Source organism: Mobula birostris, chromosome 29 (assembly GCF_030028105.1).
Source record: "Mobula birostris isolate sMobBir1 chromosome 29, sMobBir1.hap1, whole genome shotgun sequence".
In the NCBI taxonomy this organism is placed as follows: domain Eukaryota; kingdom Metazoa; phylum Chordata; class Chondrichthyes; order Myliobatiformes; family Myliobatidae; genus Mobula; species Mobula birostris.
The window spans coordinates 1428490-1447752 of NC_092398.1; the positions used below are offsets into that span (position 1 = coordinate 1428490).

Sequence of the window (19263 nt, forward strand, 5' to 3'; positions counted from 1 at the left end):
TTTTAATGTATTGCACTGTACGGTTGACATAAAACAAATTTCACGCCATACATCAGTGACAATAAGCCTGATTCTGGTTCTACAGTAATAATACATGGACCTTAGAAAAATAGAGGGCTATGGGTAACCCTGGTAATTTCTAAGGTAAGGACATATTCAGCACAGCTTTGTGGGCCAAAAGGCCTGTATTGTGCTGTAGGTTTTCTGTGTTTCTATGTAAATATCATTGCTTAAAACAGGGCTAGAAATAGAAATTAAATTCAGTAGTAGATGAGAATCCCTTTGATTTATATGTATCGTTCGGGGGCTGAGCCGGTACCACCAGTATGACATTTCAACAAGTTTCCGTTTAATATCTGCTAATCATTACATGTTATAGCTCATCTTTGAAGCTAATTACTTCAGTGTTAATCTTTACTTTGTGGAACAACGTCTATTGTCTTGAAGAGAACTCAGTTACAACCAATAGAATGTTAAATTCAATCAGTAGTTGATTCTAGCTGGGGTGATTGCTGACATTTTATGTGTACATCCGATGGAAAGAACATATGAAGGATATTGTAAAACATTACAACAGAGCACAGGTCCTTTGTCCCACAATGTTATACCGGCCTTACAACCAAGTTCAGGATCAGTCTACCCCTCCCTCCAACATAGCTCTCCACTTGTCCTCCATCCATGTGTCTATCGAAGAGTCTCGTAAATGCCCCGAATGCATCTGCCTGAACTGTCACCCCTAGCAGTGCGTTGCATGCACCCACCATTCTTTATGCAAAAAACCTACTCCAACGTTCCCCCATCACCTTAAAAAGTCCACATGTTTTGTCCATTGCAACCCTGGAAAAAAGTCTCTGGCTGACCACTTTATCGACTCCTATCATCATCTACACCTCTAACAAGTCGACTCTCATTCTTTCAACTTGTAAGATGTTGTGTCCATTGACTAAGGCGATCGAGTTTTTAAAATCTTGTTCGACTCATTTGTTAGGCGCTTTATCAAAAGGTGTTGATGATTGTGGCCTTTCCATGACCATGATTGTTCTCGACAAATTTTTCTGCAGAAGTGGTTTGCCATTGCCTTCTTCTGGGCAGTGTCTTTACAAGATGGGTGACCCCAGCCATTATCAATACTCTTCAGAGATTGTCTGCCTGGAGTCAGTGGTTGCATAACCAGGACTTGTGATGTGCACCAGCTGCTCGTACCACCATCCATCACCTGCTCCCATGGCTTCACGTGACCCTGATTTGGGGGGGGTGGGGGGGTGCTAAGCAGGTGCTACACCTTGCCCAAGGGTGACCTGCAGGCTAGTGGAGGGAAGGTGTGCCTTACATCTCCTATGATAGAGACCAATCTCCGCCCAGTGCCCATCTTGTTAGACTGGCTCAGTCATATCATTATAATTACAGTTTTGGAACGGGGTGGGGTGAGGAGGGGAGAGGTCTACCATTTGTACACGTAGCAACCTCTTGTGTTTTGTATTGTTGATACCCCTGTAGCTCACATAAAGAGGTTGAACCAAGCTAATGTGACCAGTTCTAGAGAATGCCAATGTTAATATGGTCCAACTCCAGTCAGTAAAATATCTCAATCTTAAAAAATACCAGGCTGCATTTTGAGGAGCAATCTAGGCTCTTCAAATTGCAGAGATGGGAACAGTCCCATTTGTCAACAATACGGAGAAAATATCAACATAAAAGCTAGCATCAGATGAAAAATAAAGGGTTACGGGTTAGTGTGGGTTTAGTACTTTTTTTTAAAGGAATATATGGGTCGGCACAACATTGAGGGCCGAAGGACCTGTACTATGCTGTAGTATTCTAGTGTCTAGTGTCTAGTGTCCTCGGTCCTTCACATCTGCTCCAGCAGCTAGGAGGACCTTGGGGTCTAATGCGTTAGTTCTCTGGAAGAGAAGATATGAGTAGATGTGGTGGTAAAGAAGATGTACAGATTGCTTGCCTTTGTTGATCAGGGCATTGAATAGAAGAGTTAGTGAAAACTTTGTTTAGGCCACACGTGGAGTATTGTGTGCAGCTGTCGTCATTTCATTACAAGAAGGACATGGAGGCTTAGGAGAGGGTGCAGAAGAGAACTATCAGGATGTTGCCTGGATTAGAGAGTATTAGCTTTAAGGAGAGGATGGAGAAGCCTGGATTGTTTTCTCTGGAGCGTGAGAGGCTGAGCAGAGATCTGTTTGTGGCTTATAAGATATTGAGAGGCCTAGATAAAGCTGATAGTCAGTGTCTTTTTTCTAGCGTGGATATGTTAAATACTAGAGGAACATTTAAAGGAGATTCACTAAGAAGTTTTCTCATACATGGTTGTGGTGCTTGGAACAGGTCACCAGGGGTAGCAGTGGACGCAGATACGATAGTTGTGTTTGTGAAGCACTGAGGCACAAGGACACCATTCGTGTCGATGTTACTTGTACCTAACCCCGGTTGAATGGAACAGGCTTTAAATGTGTAACATCCAGGTTGCCGGAGGACTCAGCAGGTGAGGCAGCGTCTGAGAGCGGAATAAACAGTCGACAGATGTGGTGCTTGTGAATGCAAACTCTGTACACATGACAGATAAACTTGAATCCTGAATCTTGACATTTTGTGTTTAGTCCATTCATTAGAACTTTAAATGTGTTATGTTTCTGAACATTGTCTGGGTGTGTGTTAGGCTTCATTCGAGGATCTGGCCTGAAACGTTGACTGTTTATTTCCATAGATGCTGCCTGGCCTGCTGAGTTCCTCCAGCATTTTGAGTGTGTTACCTGGGATCCTTCTGGCTCTCATGAGAGAAATTCTTTGCTGCCGACTTGAAATGAGTGAGTCAAAACAAAAGCTGACGGCTGAATTTTTGCTGTTGGTTAAATATGGCACTTTGGTAAGAAATTGAGAAAAAGAAGCCAATGTGATTAAATCAAATGTTAATAAAGGTATAACATTCCAAGATAATGTCTAATGTAGAAGTAAGTATGGATGATCTCAAACCACTTCCTGCTTCGATCTTTAACTCAAAACGAGATAAATTCAGCAAGTCTACATTTGGAAACACTGCGGGCTGAGAAGGATTGAGCGTTTAAAACTCGTCAGAGGACATTTTGAGAAATCATTACTCACTTTAAGCAAAGCCAGGAGAGCTTCTGATCTCACTATCCACTGAGGAAATCCTTTGGTTTCAGTATCAGAATGATTGGACACGACATGATCTAGAACCAATGCTAAATCAATTTCTGATATTCCGATCACCACTGCCGTGCAATAAAATTGCCCCTGGCATTCAGTGTGGTTAACAAATGTCCGGAATCTATAGAATGTGCAAAGATATGTTTCAAAACTGCCCAACTTCTTTCTAAATCAAACTAACCTTTTCTTTCCAAACTATCTAGATACAGCACAGCTGTCTGAGCCGTGCCACTCAGCAATCCCCCGATTTAACACTCGCCTAATCATGGGACAATTTATAATGAACAACCGGTACATCTTTGGGCTGTGGGAGGAAACCAGAGCACCCGGAGGAAACTCACACAGTCAAGGGGAGAACGTACAAACTCCTTACAGGCAGCGCTGGGAATTGAACCCTGGTTACTGGTACTGTGAAGGCTTGTGCTAACCACGACACTATCATTTTGTTCAAATATTTAACGTGAAGGTTGCTAGGATCTTGATTAGTAAGGGTGTCAAAGGTTATGGGGAGAAAGGGTTTGAGAGAGATAATAAATCTGCCATGATGGAATGGTGGAGCAGACTTGATGGTTTGAATGGGCTAATATTGCTCCTATCTTAAGGTCTAATTTAATTTCCATAATGTGGACAACCTTGCTCAGTCTAAATAAAAACTACGAGCTGAGATACCATAGATGCAGTCTACAGTTTTCAGTGATTAAGCAAAAGTTCTATCTTTAGAATGTTTCAAATGATGTGGAACATTTTCCAATTAACATAAAGATTAATAATGACCTTGCAGCTTATTGTCGACCTGAACTTCACTTCCTCTTAAGGTATAGGGTGTGTTGACCTTAAAGTGTAGGGTGTGTTGGCCTTCATTAGTTCGGGGATTGAGTTCAAGAGCCACAGAGTGATGTTGCAGCTCTATGAAACCCTGGTCAGATCACACTTGGAGTACTGTGTTCAGTTCTGGTCACTTCATTATAGGAAGGACGTGAAGCTTTAGAGAGGGTGCAGAGATTTACCAGGATTCTACCTCGATTGGAGAGACTGTCTTATGAGGATAGGTTGAACGAGCTAGGGCTTTTCTCTTTGGCGTGGAGGAGGATGAGAGGTGACTTGACAGAGGTGTACAAGATGATGAAGGCAGAGACAGAGTGGACAGACAGAGCAGAGTAGAGCAGAAATGGCCAATATGACAGGTCACAATTTTAAGATCATAAAACATAGGGAGCAGAATTAGGCCATGGAGGAAAGTATAGGGGGCATGTCAGAGACAGGTGTTTCACACAGAGAGTGGTGGGTGTGTGGAACAGCCTGCCAGAGGTGGTAGTGGCAGATACACTAGGGACATTAAGAAACTCAGGCAGATGGATGAAAGAAAAATGGAGGGCTATGTGGAAAGGAAGGGTTAGATTGATATTGGCAGCAAAGTAGCGTAGTGGTTAACATAACGCTTTACAGTTCCAGTGACCAGAGTTCAATTGCCGACATTGCCCATAGGGAGTTTGTACGTTCTCCCCGTGACCACGTGGCTTTCTTCCGGGTGCTCCGGTTTCCTCGCACAGTCCAAAGATGGTAGGTTAATTGGTTATTGTAAATAGTCCTGTGATTAGGCTAGGGTTAAATTGGGGAGTTGCTAGGCAACGCACTCGCAGGGCCGGGAGGGCCTATTCTGTGCTGTATCTCAATAAATAAATAACGCTGGCAGTCAGTGTGGGCTGAAGGGCCTGTAGTGTGAAGTATTTATTTATGCTCTGTGTCCTGCATTGTACTACCACAACACACTGTATAAGGATCTGATCTGTATGAATAGTACTCAAGACACACTTTTCCTGGAGCCTTGATACAGGAGATGACACTAGAACAATTCCAATCTCTTTCATAACTAAAGAATTCCACCCCTGCTCCGTTTGGATTTGAAAAACGATCTGTGTCCACATCTTGGTGCCTATAAATGCTTTGATTTCTATCAGCTGGACATTCTTTGCACTCATTCATTCATTATGTGCCGTGTCCGGGCATGGCTACCTCCTGACACACAACCCCAGCGGTTTCCTTTTGCTGAGGGGTCTTGGCCTGAACGTTGACTGTTGCCTAATTCTGCTCTCATGTCTTCTGGTGTTATGGTCTAAAAACCTGCTGGCATTGGAAAGGGTGCATAACACCATAAGATATAGGAGCGGAATGAGGCCATTCGGCCCATCGTGTCTACTCTGCTACTTCATCATGGCTGATCCATTTTTCCTCTCAGCCCCCAATCTCCTGCCTTCTCCCCGTATCCCTTCATGCCCTGATCAATCAACTACCTATCAACTTCTGCCTTAAATATATATAAAGACTTGGCTTCCACAGCTGCCTGTGGCAACAAATTCCACAGATTCACCAATCTCTAGCTAAAGAAATTCCTCCTCATTTCCCTTCTAAAAGGACACCCCTCTACTCTGAGGCTGTGTCCTCTGGTCTTAGACTCTCCCACCACAGGAAAAATCCTCTCCACATCCATCTTGTCAAGGCCTTTCACTACTCGATAGATCTCTATGAGATCACCACTCATTCTTCTGAATTCCAGTGAATAAAGGCCCAGATCCTCGAACACTCTTCATATGATAAGCTGTTCAAACCTGAAATCATTTTTGTGAACCACCTTTAAACCCTCTCCAGTGTCAGCACATCCTTTCTATGAAAAGGGGCCCAAAACTGCTCACAATACTCCAAGTCAGACCTCACCAGGGCTGTATAAAGTCCTAACATTACATCCTTGCTTTTATATCCTTTTTTTTTGTAATTTATTTTTATTGAAGTTCATCATCAAACAAACATTTCCATGAGATGTATTTCAGATACTGTACATATATATCATATAATCATATTTGTCACAAATCCCCATGTAATATTTATCTGAGGTATACACTTATAGAAAGGAGAGGAAAGAAAGAACAATCGAAAGAAGAAAATTATGTACAAAGTAGGGAGTGATTTTTTTTACAACATATTCATTGACTTGTGAGAATAAAATCAGGCCTATAAGGTGTTATGTAGTTAAACCTTTTCTCCCAGTATGAATCAAATCGTTCCAACTTATGATTAACAGATGCTGTTATCTTCTCCATTTTGTAAATGTCCATTGTAATTTCCATCCATACATTTAAAGTCTCCTGTGATAACCATTTCCTGGTAAGGGTCACAGAAATGGAGGGAGTTTGGGTGGAAAAACTTGATAAGACATTTTATTACACCCTCTCAGAAATCCCATTATGATAGTAACCCCCCTGTTTGCTGGAGAAATTGTGGAAATCAAAATGCAAACCATTATCATATTTTCTGGGAATGCCCCGTTATCAAAGACTATTGGAGTGGGATACATAATGTCCTACAAGACATCTTTAAATGTGAAATACCCTTAGAGAGTAAGACCATATTTTTTGGGTATACACCTCAAGAATGGTTGAAAAGAGACAAATATTTAATGAATATACAGCTGGTGGCTGGTAAAAAGATCCTTGCTTTTATATTCTATCAGAATCAGAATCAGGTTTATTATCACTGGCATATGACATGAAATTTGTCAACTTAGCAGCAGCAGTTCACTGCAATACATAATATAGAAAATAAAATAAAAATAATAATAAATAAATAAATCAATTATAGTGCACATATATTGAATAGACTAAAAATCATGCAAAAACAGAAATACTGTATATTAAAAAAGTGAGGTAGTGTCCAAGGGTTCAATGTCCATTTAGGAATCGGATGGCAGAGGGGAAGAAGCTGCTCCTGAATCGCTGAGTGTGTGTCTTCAGGCTCCTGTACCTCCTCCCTGATGGTAACAGTGAGAAAAGGGCATGCCCTGGGTGCTGGAGGTCTTTAATAATGGACACTGCCTTCCTGAGACACCGCTCCTTGAAGATGTCCTGGGTACTTTGAAGGCTAGTACCCAAGAAGGAACCAACTGAATTTACAACCCTCTGCAACTTCTTTGGTCCTGTGCAGTAGCCACCCAACCCCAACACTAGACAGTGGCGCAGCCTGTCAGAATGTTCTCCACAGTACATCTATAGAAGTTTTTGAGTTTATTTGTTGAAATGCCAAATCTCTTCAAACTCCTAATGAAGTATAGCCGCTGCCTTGCCTTCTTTATAACTACATCGATATGTTGGGAGCCTTCTAACATCATAGAAACATAAAAAAAACCTGCAGCACAATCCAGGCCCTTCGGCCCACAAAGCTGTGCCAAAGATGTCCCTACCTCAGAACTACCTAGCCTTTACACATAGCCCTCCATTTTTCTAAGCTCCATGTAGCCATCCAGGAGTCTTTTAAAAGACCCTATCGTTCCCGCCTCCACCACCGCCGCCGGCAGCTCATTCCACGCACATCGTATTTGCAAACATGCAAACATTGCATTTGCCTTCCTCACCACAGATTCAACCTGCAAATTAACCTTTAGGGTATCCTGCACAAGGATTCAAGTCCCTCTATGCCTCAGTTTTTTTGTGTTTTCTCTCCATTTAGCCTTTCTACTTCCTCAAAACTATCTGCCCCTCCACCTATCTTTGTATCATCTGCAAACTTTGCAATAAAGCCATCAATTCCATCATCCAAATCATTAATATATAACATAAAAAGAATCAGTCCCAACACAGACCCTTGTGGAACACTTGTCACCAGCGGCCATACAGAAAAGCCTCCCTTTATTCCCACTCGTTGCGTGCACTGTTATATCCATGCTAGAATCTTCCCTGTAATACCAGGGGCTCATAGCTTGTTAAGCAGCCTCAGGTGTGGCACCTTGTCAAAGGCCTTCTGAAAATCCAAATATACAACATCAACCAATTCTCCTGCTTGTTATTTCTTCAAAGAATTCCAACAGATTTGTCAGGGGACGGTGCTGACTAGAGCCTATTTTATCATGGGCCTCCAAGTACCCCAAAATCACATCCTTAGCAATCAGCTCCAACATCTTCCCAACCAGTGAGGTCAGACTAACTGGCCTATAATTTTCCTTCTTCCGCCTCCCTCCCTTCTTGATGAGTAGAGTGACATTCGCAATTTTCCATTCTTCCGGAACCATTCCAGAATCTAGTGATTCTTGAAGGATCATTACTAAAGTCTCCACAATCTCTTCAGCCACCTCTTTTAGAACCTTGGGGTGTCGACTATCTGATCCACGTGATTTATCTAACTTCAGTTTCCCAAGCACCTTCTCTCTAGTTATGGGATCTTCACCCACTTCATGCCCCCTGACACCTGGAACTTCCACCATACTACTAGTGTCTCCCACAGAGAAGATTGATGCAAAATACTTATTCAGTTTGTCCACCATTACTACTTCCTCAGCATTGTTTTCTACTCTCACCTCTCTTTTACACTTTGTGCATCTGAAGAAACTTTTGGTATCCTCTTTAATATTATTAGCTAGCTTACTTTCATATTCCATCTTTACCTTGTTAATGACTTTTTTAGTTGTCTTTTGTTAATGTTTCAAAGTTTCCTAATCCTCTAAATTCCCACTAATTTTTGCTCTATTATATGCCCTCTCTTTGGCTTTTATGTTGGCTTTGACTTCTCTTGTTAGCCATGGTTGTGTCATCTTGCTTTTAGAATATGTCTTCCTCTTTGGGATGTATAAATCCTGTGCCTTCCAAATTGTTTCCAGAAATTCCAGCTATTGCTGCTCTGCCGTCATCCCTGCCAGTGTTCTTTTCCAATTATTTCAGGCCAACTCCTCAGTCCTACCTCTGTAATTCCTTTTACTCTACTGTAATACTGATACATCTGACTTTAGCTTCTCCTCAAATGTCAGGGTGAATTCGGTCATATTGTGATCAGTTGCCCTGAAGGCTTCTTTTGCCTTAAACACTCTAATCAATTCTGGTTCATGCATAACACCCAGTCCGGAATAGCTGATCCTCTAGAGGGCTTAACCATGAGCTGGTCTAAAAAGCCATCTTGTACGTATTCTCAAAAATCCCCCTGTTGGAATCCAGCACTAACCTGATTTTCCTAATCTATCTGCATGTAGAAATCCTCCACAACTGTTGTAATATTGCTCTTTTGGCATGCAATTTCTATCTCCTGTTGTAATTTGCAGACCACATCCTTACTACTGTTTGGGGATCTGTATATAATTTCAGTCAGGGTCTTTTCATCCTTGTAGTTCCTTAGCTCCATCCACAATGATTCAACATCTTCTAACCCTATGTCACCTCCTCCTAATGATTTAATTTCATTTTTTACCAACAGAGCAACACCACCCCCTCTGCCTTCCTGTCCGTCCTTTTGATACAATGTGTATCCTTGGACATTCAGCTCCCAGCTATAATCTTCTTTCAGCCACAACTCTGTGATACCTACAACATCATACCTGCCAATCTGTAACTGTGCTACAACTTCATCTACCTTATTCCGTATACTGTGCAGATTCAAATACAACACCTTCAGTCCAGTATTCACCCTTTTTGATCTTGTTGGCCTTTTTTCTGGGTAAGTTTTTTACGCAGAGAGTGGTGAGTGTGTGGAATGGGCTGCCGGCGACGGTGGTGGAGGTGGATACGATTGGGTCTTTTAAGAGACTCCTGGACAGGCACATGGAGCTCAGAAAAATAAAGGGCTATGGGTAACCCTAGGTAATTTCTAAGGTAAGGACATGTTCAGCACAGCTTTGTGGGCTGAAGGGTTTGTATTGTGCTGTAGGTTTTCTATGTCTCTATGTCTTACATTGCAACTCATCCTGTTGACTGCAATTTTGCCCTGTTTTCAGAATCTCTTTGTTTGGAGTCTCACTGCACATTGCTTCTGCTTGTAAACCAACTGCCTCAGCTTCTGCAGTATCACTCCAGTTCCCACACCCTTGTCAAATTGGTTTAAACCCACCCAAACAATTCTAGCCAACCTGCCCACAAGGATATTGGACCCCTCTGGTTCAGGTGTAACCCATCCCTTTTGTACAGGTCATACCTTCCCCAGAAGAGATCCCAATATCCAGAAATCTGAACCTCTGTCCCCTGCATCAGATCCTCAGCCACTCATTCACCTGCCAAATCATTCTATCCTTGACCTCACTGGCATGAGGCACAGGCAGCAACCCAGAGGTTACTTCCCTGGAGGTCCTGTTTCTCATCTTTCTACCTAGTGCCCTAAAATCTCTCTTCAGAACCTCCTCACCCTGTCTACCTATGTCTTTGGTGCCAACATGCACCAGGATGTCTGACCGCTCACCCTTGCTCTTTAGAGTGCCTTGGACCCAATCCCTGATCCTGGCACCAGGGAGGCAACATACCATCCGGATGTCTCTAACAGGCCCACAGAGCTTCACCTCTGTCCCTCTGACAAAGGTATCTTCTATCAACACTGTTCCCCTCTCTGCTCTTCTGACTGGGCACGGTGGCTCACCCCCGGTAGGTCATCCCCCTCAATAGTGTCTAAGGTTGAATACTTATTATTGAGGGGAACAGCCACAGGTTGCGTATTTGGCCTCCTTCTCCCGACCTGTCTCCTGCATCCTAGGGATGACTACCTCCCTACAGCACCTGTCCATCACCTCCTCATTCTCCCGGATGTGTCAAAGGTCATGGAGCTGTAGCTACAGCTCCTTGATACGTTCTCTCAGGAGCTGCGACTCGGTGCACCTGGTTCAGAGTTGTTTATCTGGGAGGTGGGACGTCCCACACACGGTACAGACTCTGCCCCTGGAGCCATTTTCACTAATAGGTGAGGACTGGACAAATGAACATAGAGAGAAGGTAACTTACAAGACAATGTACCTCACCCATACCGAGCCTGGTGAGCCAAAGCCACCCTAGACACCAGCACGCTCCAAATGAATGGCCGCACCAGTGGCCACTTGGGTCCAAAGGAGATTCACAAGACCGATTCTGGGAGTGAAAGGGTTAATGCGTGAGGAGCACTGACGGCTCTGGGCCTGTACTCATTGGAGTTTAGAGGAATGAGGGGGGATCTCATTGAAACCTAATGAATACTTAAATGCCTAAATAAAATGGATGTGTAGAGGATATTTCTTAAAGCAGGAGAGACTAGGACAGCCTCAGAATAGAGGGGGCGTCCTTTTAGAACAGAGATGAGGAGGAATTTCTTTAGCCAGAGGGTGGTAAATCATTGCGATGGACGGAGGCTTAGTCATTCCATGTATTTAAGGTAGATCTTGGTAAAGGTGTACAAAATTAGATAAGGTAAATGCAAGCAGGTTTTTTCCACTGAGGTTGAGGAAGACTAGAACTAGAGGCCATAGGTTAAGGGTGATTAATCAAGGCGTCAAGGGTCGTAGGAAGATGGTAGGAGAATGAGGTTGAGATGGAAAATAAATCAGCTGGAATAGAATGGTGGAGCACACTTGATGGGCCAGTGGCCTAATTCTGCTCCAACGTCTTATGCTTTTTAAGTACAGCACGATATGTGAGATTGCACAGAATAATTGGTGGTTACACTTTCTAAAGTAGTTTAGGAAGGAATTTAAATAAAGGTGAATAACATGGTCTGGTATGTATTCTCAAAGTCACATCAATCGCATGTTGTTGAAATTATGTGGTTAACGCAGCCTGTTGTTGCACAGCTTAAGGAATGTATAATTAGTTGCCTGAATTTACTGCACAGATGGGTAAATTCCTCGTTAAACAACTTTGCTTTTATAAGTGAAAATAATGTTGACTATTTAAATAACAGCTTAGAAAGTCTGGAGTAGGTGTAAGGCAATCGGCCCACCGAGCTTGTTCTGTCCTTCAGAGAGAACCTGCATATGCGTCAACCTCCTTATTGTTTAAAAATCAGCTCCTGATTTAAACATGCTCAGCACTGAGCCTCCACCACCCCTAAGGCAGAAGAATATTGGATTAGTTTAGTTGACCATTTGATTACTAATTTAATTGGCTCAGCACAACACTGTAGGCCAAAAGGCCTGTACCTGTGATGTACCCTTCTGTGTCCTGGAACTCTAGAGACTTATCCTCTGCGTACAGAAATGCCTTCACGCATTGTCGCAGCCCCCGGCCCCTTCCCTTGTGACAGTGACCCCTGGTTACATGGTCCCCTCTCTGGCCCTGAAAATCAAGCTCTCAGAAAAGCCCCACAAATATTTACACCAAATTATCATTGCACTTTACTATATGCGTAACTGAGGGGAACTATCTTCCTGTCTTCTGAAAATGTCAAGTTGAGCAATCATTTCAATTGCATCATTTTATATAACTTGGGTTAAGTAATCTTGACATTACACAAATAAAAAAATGTCATGATTATTTAAAAAGACCTGGGCAATGCACTCAAGGGTTCAGTGCTACTGTTAGATGTCACTCATTCATTCATTTTGTGCCGTTTCGTATGATGTGGGCGATCGTGTTCTCCTTGGCCATGATCCTTCTTGGCAAATGTTTCTACAGAAGTGGTTTGTCATTGCCTTCTCCTGGGCAGTGTCTTTACAAGACGGGTGACCCCAGCCATTATCAATACTCTTCAGAGACTGTCTGCCTGGTGTCAGTGGTCGCATAACCAGGACTTGTGATGTGCACCAGCTGCTCGTACAACCGTCCACCATCTGCTCCCATGGTTTTATGTGACACTGATAGAGGGGCGAAGCAGGTGCTACACCTTGCCCAAGGGCGACCTGCAGGCTTGTGGAGGGAAGGAGTGGGTATCTCCACCCCGCCCACCCTAAATTTCTAAATATTCAGATATAAAACACAGCCCTCGCGTTGTCTTAACATCACCTTTCACCCTCTGCCCCTACCTCCCCCCTCCCCAACACACCACACCTGGGTCTACCTGCTCATCATGTCCCTCCTCACAGACCTCACCGTACACAACTTATCAGAACTTTGCTTTCTCTACACCAGTCACATTTAATCCTCATCCAGGCTCGACTACCTCCAGATCCAACAGTCCCACGGGTTTCCTTGTCATATTCCAAACTACTGTGTTAATTTCCTAAGTTTATAGCCATCTACTTTCTCACAGCACTGAGTCCCTCTCACAAATCACCACTGTGTTCCTTCACCTATGTTTCGCCCTGGTCCACTAACATCTCACTCACCTGTTGTAATCCATCTAGGGAACCGTCCATTCCCTTTCTAACCAGTAACACCATTTTCTTTCAAGTCTGAGTACTTCCTCCTCACACTATTCCATCAGCCAACATTTGGTAAGCATACTGTCCGTTGGCTGGGTTCCAAACCCAGTGATTTCTGATGGTGACAAGAGGGCGTACAGGAGCGAGATATACCAGCTGGCTGAGTGGTATGTCGCAGCAGCAGCCTCGCACTTAACGTCAGCAAGAACAAAGAAATGACTGTGGACTTCAGAAAGGGTAAGACGAGGAAAGACACACCAGTCCTCATAGAGGGATCAGAAGTGGAGAGAGTGAGCAATTTCAACTTCCTGGGTGTCAGCATCTCTGAGGATCTAACCTGGGCCCAACATATTGATGCAGCTACAAAGAAGGCACAACAGTGGCGATATTTCATTTGGAGTTTGAGGAAGTTTGTTATGTCACCAAACACGCTTGTAAGTTTCTACATAAGTACCATGGAGAGAATTCTGACTGGCTGCATCACTGTCTGGTATGGGTTGGGGGGAGGCATTGCACAGGATCGAAATAAGCTGCAGAGAGTTGTGAACTCAGTCAGCACCATCATGGGCACTGGCCTCCATAGTATCCAGGACATCGTCAAGGAGCGATGCCTCAAAAAGGCAGCATCCATCATTAAGGAGTCCTGTCACTCATGCCCTGTTCTCATTGCTACCATCAGGAAGGAGGTACAGGAGTCCGAAGACCCCTCTTCTCATTACTACCATCAGGGAGGAGGTACAGGACCCTGAAGACACACACTCAACAATTCAGGAACAGCTTCTTCACTCTGCCATCAGATTTCTGAATGGACATTGAACCCATGAACACCACCTCACTACATTTTTATATTTTTTATTTTTGCACTTATTTAATTTAACTATTGTAATATACAGTATATATTTACTCTAATTCACAGTTTTTTCTCTATCATTATGTACTGCATTGTACTGCTGTCACAAAGTTAACAAATTTCATGGCATATGCCAGTGATATTAGACCTAATTCTAATTCCCTCTGTCCATTTCTCCATCTTCTCCTCTCTTCCCCAAACCAATGCCTTGTCCAACTTTCAAGTCAATTTTCCTCCTACTTTACACACAAAGTGCTGGAGAAGCTCAGCAGGTCAGGTAGCATCTATGAAGAGGATTAAGCAGTCAGCATTTCTAGCCGAGACCCTTCATCCAGACTGAATCCTGAAAACTTTGTGAGTCTAAGAAATGAAGCACTGACATTGGAGAGGCTCCAGAGGAGAAACAAATCCAGGAATGGAAGGGTTAACTTCTGAAGAGCATTTGATGGCTCTGGGCCTGTACTCACTGGAGTTTAAAAGAATGACGGGAGGGGGATCTCATTGAATCCTACCAAATATTCAAGAGGTCTAGATACTGTGGACATGGAGAGGATTTTTCTATAGTGAGGAAGTCTAGGACCAGAGGGAACAGCTCTGAAAAGAAGGACAACCCTTTAGAACAAAGATGAGGAGGAATTTCTTTAGCCAGAGGGTGGTGAATCTTTGGCATTCACTGCCACAGGCAGCTGTGGAGGCCAAGTCATTGGGTCTTTTAAAGCAGAGGTTGATGGGTTTTTGATTAGTCAGGATGTCAAAGGATGCAGTGAGAAGGCAGGAAAATGGGATTGAGAGGGATAATAGATCAGCTGTTGTTGAATGGCAGGATGAACTTTGAATTTGAATTTTGGATTCGAATTTGAATGATCTTTATTGTCATTATACATAGGTACAATGAAACTTTGTTTGGCTTCCTCTCAGGCAATGAAATAAAGCAGTAGATAAAAACAAGACAGTAATAGAAAAACAGTATTAAATAGATAAGTAGCAGACAATAATTTGTAGCAGCACCAGAATATCACAGTAATGCACAAAGTGCCGTTAGTGCAAGTATCTGAGTCCTTGTGTGTGCTGACAATTTCAGTCATTGTTCTGTGGAGTGGTGTGATGGATGCCACAGCTCTGGGATAGAAGCTGTTCCTCAGTCTATTTGTTCTGGCTTTTAGTGTCCTGAACCTTTTGCTGGAAGGCAGCGGGTCAAACAGGGAGTGGCCGGGGTGTGTGGTGTCTCTGGTTATGCTGATTGCTTTCCTCCTGACTCTGCTGGAATAGATGGTGTCCAGCACCAACTTGATGGACTGAGTGGCCTGGTTCTGCTACTGTGTCTTATGTTTATTCCTCTCCATAGATGCTGGGTGGTGGGGTGGAGGTATGTCTCTACCAAAGGAGGTGTAAGGTGCTCCTTCCCTCTGCTAGCCTGCATGTCACCCTTGGGCAAGATGTAGCACCTGCTTAGCATCCTATCCCCTGTCCCATCGGCGTCACATGAACCCACGGGAGCAGGTGGTGGATGGTCGTACGAGCAGCCGGTGCACATCACAAGTCTTGGTTATGCAACCACTGACAGCAGGCAGACAATCTCTGAAGAGTATTGATAATGGCTGGGGTCACCAGTCTTGTAAAGACACTGCCCAGAAGAAGGCAATGGCAAACCACTTCTGTAGAAAAATTTGCCAAGAACAATCATGTTCATGTAAAGACCATGATCGCCCATGTCATACGACATGGCACATAACGCACAATAAGTACTGCCTGACCTGCCGAGTTTCTCCAGCATGTTATGTGTGTGTAACTCTAGATTTCCAGCATTTGCAGAATCTCTTGTATTCCCTCCTGTCTTTAGATTTGTCCTGGATCAATTCTTTTATTGATTTTGTGAAGGGCCACGAAATACCAATCAACATGACTGCCATTATGTAAAGAAATATTGTTAAAATAGTTCACGGTAAAATCCATTCCTAAAAAAACTCTCCAGTCTGGGAATTTAAAATCTCTCAGTTTTTTTACCCCAGGTGGGAACTCTGATAGAGTTTCTAAAATCAAGTACGCTTGTAGAGTCTATAATGAAAGGTATTTGTCAATTTTTAATACAAAGTATAGTCTTCCATGAACTCTGTGAATAAATGGAATGGAGAAGTGTCTAAGAGGTCAAGGTCACTAAGGCAGTTTAAGATTGCAGCAGAAACCCTCTAGACAGTTTAGAGTAATTGAAAGGTACAGCTCAGAAACAGGCCTTTCAGCCTATCTAGCCCACAGCGAACCATTTAAACTGCCTACTCCCATTGACCTGCACCAGGACCATAGCTCTCCATACTCCTACCATCCATGTACCTATCCAAACTTCTCCTAAACTTTGAAATCGAGCTCGCATGCACCACTTATGCTGGTAGCTCGTTCCACACTCTCACCACCCTCTGAGTGAAGAAGGTTCCCCTCACATTCCCCTTAAACATTTCACCTTTCAACCAGCAAAGACAAGAGACGTCTGGATCTGCTGTGCAAAGTGGAATCTCAAACAGATATCAGATTTGAAGTCTTGGCAAACAAAAAGAATTTTGTCAATAACACCTATTGCTCTACGAGAATAGCTTCCTCTTGTTTTCATAGATCAGAACTATGCATTATATTTTACAGTACATCTGTGGACTGTGTTACATGTAACTGCTTGATTATAGTAAGAGTTGGACACCAGCATTAGAATATTGATTATATATTTTTATGGTCCTCCACATTGCAACTTCAATATTATCAGTGTGGATTAAAAGTCGATACCATTTTCATTTCCTTTACTCTTCAGATTAATCGCCATGTCCGTCTCTCTGGGGAACCATTTTGTTTGGTGATTGTTTGCATGACAGGAGTAACTTTTCGATTTTAATGTTTAGAAGTTATCGGCAGTCTTTCAAATGTCAACGTTTTTATCATTTTACAAACTTGTATTAAAGGAAGAAATATTAAAAATCGTAGTATAATTTCATCTGTGGTTATAACATTATCAGTGAATATATTATCATTCTCCCTGATCACCACTTTCTTCAAAATGTGTAACAATTGCCCTGATCCCTGTTAGTGTGAAGGCCAATTCAGTGAGTCTAAACCTCTGGATTCCAGCAGGAGGGGAATGTTAGATAAAAACAGGATGAGATTAAGTGAAATAAAAGGCAACAATTTGGCTTTCAGAATACATATGAGTGTCATCGCCATTGATGGGGGTGCTTTCGGTAACACAGTGGCGAGACAGGACAGAGTTAAAGGAGTTCAAATTGAACGCACTGACAGTGAGCAGCTTGAGGCTACATTTGCCAGTTTCACTGAGACACACACGGAGTTAACACCATGATAAATGACAGTAGATCCCTTCTGTGAGGATCAGTAACGAACTCAAGCAGGAACCACAGAGACTTTTGCAATTCAAATAAAACTGAAGGTTTATTACAGAAATCATCAAGAGCTCAGGCAAACAAGACTGGATCTTGACGGACTGAAATCACCAACTAAGTCCGAGTTTCACCCAAGAAGAAACCACGACAACCCAACAAACAGGGGTTGGCATTCCCCCCCTGAAATACACCCCGGGGCGCATAAGAATTCTGGACATTGACAATCCCGTGCTGATTAAATTATCCCAAATCAAATAAAAGTGATAAATACAAAGAGTTTAAGAATCCCTGTGATCCTTGCAAAACTAAATGGAGAACCAGAGCTGGTGCAAAGTCAAACAATTAGACGGAAAAGGTAATTAATCCGAGGACAACGCAGACCCAGGAGGTGACACCAAGAAAAAGAGAAAATGCAGTTCACATACTGGCTGACATCAAAAAACTCAATTTTTAAAAAAAATGTCTAATGGTTGTGACACCTTCAATGAATTGATACGAATAGTATCATTATTCTAAAGCCCAGGGAGAATCAGGTAACTGCAATGATAGTATCAACTGCACTTCGTTCAGAAACACGAAGAACATTACCTAAATGTCAAACGAGAAAATCAGCTGATGCTGGAAGTTAAAGAGAAGGGTCTCGGCCCAAAGTGTCGGCTGCTTACTCATTTCCATAGAAGTTGCTCGAGCTGCCGAGTTCCTCCAGCATTTTGTGTGGATTACCAGCTAAGTAAGCTGACTTTGGTTGTAACATACAGCAGTGTTCACTAAGCCCAGTGTAAGATACAACCCAGTTTCCACAAGAACGTTCAACATACCTTTTATTTTCTTGTGAACGATATCTCCTCTACATGGTATTGTTCACACAAGGTGGTGAAACGCTGGGTTGTCTTTTCCCTTAAGGGCTCTGAATTAAGCAACTACGGTCTCAGTGCAGGAACTCCATTGAATTCCCCACAAGTTGCTGCCACCTCACCTCACGCCACGATCTCACCGAGCATCACATTTACCTCAGATGCTTTGTCTTCTGGTACAGATCAACCGATCTGTACAAGTAGCATGTGGCGACCAACCACATCCTGTTGAAGTGAACAATACCAGACAGCTAGAGAAGGCTGTGTGAAGCCTGATATTCGGGGTCTCTCTCTCTCTCTCTCTTGCAGGTGCATGTGTTTCTCAACCCCGCAACAAAGGGCCCCAGAAAACTACAGGAGATCCATCTAAAAGGTAGCAATGTGCCAAAAAAAAAGCTTCACTTACGTTCAGGAGCACCAGTGGGTTCCTGGTAGAACAATGCTTCTCAATCTTTTTCTGCTCTTGACCCACTTGTGACCTTCATTTACTGTACCTCTGCGGCCCCCCACTTCTCCATCGTCTCCGCTAGCTGCTGAACTGTACTAATCATTCTAATATACAGTCAATATCTACGCTTTACCAGGCTATAGGCTCTCTGCCTTGTGACGTCTACACGCCTCTGCACTGAGCCGGAGCTGTGGCCTCATGTCACTCTTGGTGGACACTCTCGAGGGCCTCAGTTCTGAACGCTATTTGCTTGCTTTTACTGATTGCATGATTTGTTCCTTTTTTCTGTGCATTGGGTGTTTGATGTTCTTTTTTTGATGGGTTATTTTGTGTTTCTTTGTTTTGTGGCTCCCTGTAAGAAGATGAATCTTAAGGTTGCATAACCTATGCATGCTTTGATAATAAATGTATTTTGAGCTTTGAACTTTATTATATTTTAAATGTAATGTTAGAGATGTATGTGAAATATAAAATGATTTCAATGCTCTGAATAA

The 19263-nt window shown here is 42.9% G+C and overlaps 1 protein-coding gene across 2 annotated transcripts in view; it reads right to left on the reverse strand.

Annotated features, from left to right (window-relative positions):
* The window catches only part of LOC140190250 (proto-oncogene tyrosine-protein kinase LCK-like), a 103174-nt gene extending 84333 nt beyond the window's left edge, over window positions 1-18841 (reverse strand). Inside the window, exon 1 of one of the 2 annotated variants that reach the window (XM_072246817.1) lies at window positions 18728-18841. The gene's annotated coding sequence lies outside the window, so the exon portion shown is untranslated. Of the gene's footprint in view, window positions 1-18285; window positions 18493-18727 lie in introns of those variants that run through there. The other variant, XM_072246816.1, reaches the window with a different exon arrangement.
* Window positions 18842-19263: the final 422 nt, after the last annotated feature.